We start from the raw sequence: 3467 nt of genomic DNA on the forward strand, positions 1-3467 counted from the left end.
TTTTTTTTTTTTTTTTTTTTTTTTTTTTTTGTACCAGGGATAGAACTCAGGACCTTGCACTTATGAGGCAGGCAGTGGCACCACTGAGCTAAATCCCAGGCCCAAGTTGGGTTTTTTTGATAGGATTTCACTGTGTAGCCCATGCTGGCCTCAAACTTGTGATTCTCCTGCTTCAGCCTCCTGGGTGCTGGGATTACAAACATGGGTCCAGGCAGGTGCAGTGCCACTGAGCTACATCCCTGGCCCCTACAATAAAGTTTTGAGTAAAATCTTGCCTGTTGGCAGAAAGATAATGGAAAGCCCACATGCATAAGCTACATTACGACTAGGAGACCAACTACTAGACCTCCAAAACAGTACCTCTCACTCTGGAGCACATCAGAATCATTTATGGAGTATAAAAAATGAATAGGGCTCTGGATTTACCTTGAGATTTGGAGACAGGACTAATGCACCAGTAAGTTTTTTTTTAAAAAAAAGCTTTATAGAAAGTTTTTTTGGTACAGGGGATTGAATTCTGGACTTTGTGCTTGTGAGGTCGGTGACAACACCACTAAGCTAAATCCCTGGTCCTTTTGTTTTGAGACAGTATCTCTACATTAGTTCAGGATGGCCTCAAGCTTGTAGCAATCCTACCACTCCAGTCCTGTGTGCTGGGATTACAGGCACGCACTACCAAGCCTAGCTGATAGGCAGTTTTGAAGAGTACTATCCAGGCTGAGAACCATCATTCAAGGTACAAAAAAGCCTTAAACTGTGTGTGGTGGCGTATATCTGTAGTCCCAGCTACTCTGGAGGCTGAAACGGGAGGATTGCTAGAGTCCAGGAGCTGGAAGTCAGCCTGGCCACCAAAACAACAAACTGGCCTGTTTTCTGAAGCCAGTTTAAGATTAGCAATCTGTCATTATCACTTAATGGTTCTCAACCCTCTTTGGGCATGCTCAGTTAGCTATAAAAATGCTTAGATTAAAAAGTTTTAGTGATGCTGGGGCTGAGCAGCTCAGGGCCTCGTGCATGCCAGGCAAGTACTCTACCACTGAGCTAGTATCTCCAGGCCTTTTTGAGATAAGGTCTTGCTGAATTTGCTTGTTCCCCATTCCAAACACACCCTTACACTGGGTAAATGGTCCATTACACCCTAATGTCCTGAAAAGGAGAACGTCTTCAACAAAACCACTAGCCCTTGGGTGCTGGGGATTTAGCTTAGTGGTTCTGGCGCCTGCTTCGCAAGCACAAGGATCTGAGTTCGATCCCCAAACCTAGTGGCCTTGGGCATAGTCCATGCTGAAATAAGTTGCCCAGGCTGGCCTTGAACTCATGACCTTCCTGCCTCAGTCACTCCAGTAGCTGGAATCACAGGTGTGTACTGTCAGGCTGGGTTTCATCAAAATTTTTCTGAGTACTTGAGCTATGTGGTAAGTCATAATACTGTGTTCTGGGATTCAAAGACAGAACCCTGTCCTACAAGTGCAGGCTACTTTGGGAGACAGGCATATATAGTATTGAATGCTTACAAGTAAGAGAATCTGACTTGGTTTGCAACAGATCAGAGAAGTCCATCAGCTGTTGTTTCAACTACTCTTAGGAAACTGATATATAAACAAACTGGCATCATGCAGCCTCCATTTTGCTATCCTGACTAAAATTATATACTGAAAAGATGTATTGCTGAAACCCACATACTCTTACTAGAAACGACTGGGATGGGAAATCTAGCTTGATACAGTTTGCTCTAAGTGAAAACTAGCCTTGTTCCATTTGCAGTTAGCTAATATGAGCACACAGGAAAAAAGACAAAGATAATATATCCTGATTCAAATAAAAACTTAGATACCTAATATCCCAGGATAGACATGCTGTTTGGGTGAATAAAGGCCTCCAAGCCACGTTTTTTTGGTACAACAGTGAGGGCAAACCTTTTAGTTTTCAATGATAATAAAAATAGCTGACTGTGGCATGCATGCCATAGGTTCAGAACTGCTCACCTAGGATTGAACATAGTGGCTCAAGCATGCCAGGAAAGTGTTCTGCCACAAAGCTACACCCTCAGCTCGTCTGGCTGTCTCTCTCTCCTTTCTTTTTTTATTGGGTCAAAGTTAAGTTTTACATTTACTTGAAATAGGAAAAATTAAAAGTGAAGGGTAAAGGTGAAACTGGCTCTGCAGAGCAAGCTTGGGATAAATAAAAAAGGAAAAATTAAAAAGGAAAATCACATTCTGGGACACAGGGCAGGCTATCATGAGGATAGCCATGATAGTCTTCTTTTTCTTTGTGACAATATCTGAAATATTCTGCAAGGACAGGGTTCCATCATGATCACCACTTCTCCCCCACCAGGTCCTTGAAGAGTAGTAGGGCCAAGTAGTGATCCCTTTCTCCCTTGTCTCTATATATTCCCAAATGCCTCCCAGAAAGATATTCCCAATTAAGTGTTTTAGAAGTAGTAGTCACCATTTTTCATGTGCTACCTCTAAACTTCTGCAAAGTAGCATTCCTTTCTATACTTTAGTCACACACTAATTTACTTGCCCCAAGTCACATAACCATCCGTAACAGCGAAGCATTCACAGATCTGTCTCACTGTAAAGCTTACAAGGTGGTGTATTCACCTGGGCCAGGATGCTCCCTTTATTTGTTTTGAACAAAGCCTTGGGTATGTAGTTAGAAATTCTCCAGGGCTGGGGATTTAGTTCAGTGGTACTGTGCCTGCCTAACAAGCACAAGGTCCGGAGTTCAATCCCCAGTACCCTCCCCCCAAAAGTTCTTCATATTGACATTGGTTCATTTTTTCTTTCTTTGAGACAGGGTCTGTAATTCAGGCTGGCCTTGAACTCACTATGTAGCTCAAGCTGGCCTCAAACTGGCAGAGACCCACCAGCCTCAGCCTCTTGAGTGCTGGGATTATAGGCACAGGACACCATGCCTAGCAACTTCCAGGAATCTGTTTTGCAAAAGAACCATAGGCATGCATAAAGATAAACAGTATTTATTTGTTTTGTTTTGTTTTTTGAGACAGGGTCTCACTATGTAGTTGAGACTGAACTGGAACTCACTATGTAGCCCAGGCTGGTCTCGAACTCTTAGCAATCCTCTTGCCTCAGCCTCGCGAGTGCTGGGATTACAGGCATGTGCCGCCACACCTGGCCTTTTTTTTTTTCATTCTTGGCATGGTAGCACACACCTGTAATCTTAGCACTCAGGAGGCTCAGGCAGTAGGATTGCTGGGAGTTCAAGACCAGCCTGGGATATATAGTGAGTTCAAGGTAGCCTGAACAACAATGCAAGATCCTGTCTTGACAAATTGTTTTCTGGGCTGGGGATTTAGCTCAGTGGTGGTGCTGCTGCCTGCCTCGCAAGTGGAAAGTCCCGAGTTTGATCCTCGGTACTAAAAAAAATAAAAATTATTTTTCTTTGCGACATTGTGCATAATAAGAAAACTACAGTTTTTTTTTTTTTTTTTTTTTTTT

The sequence above is a fragment of the Fukomys damarensis genome, unplaced genomic scaffold (genome assembly GCF_012274545.1).
Source record: "Fukomys damarensis isolate Sample0158 unplaced genomic scaffold, DMR_v1.0_HiC HiC_scaffold_8, whole genome shotgun sequence".
Lineage (NCBI taxonomy): Eukaryota > Metazoa > Chordata > Mammalia > Rodentia > Bathyergidae > Fukomys > Fukomys damarensis.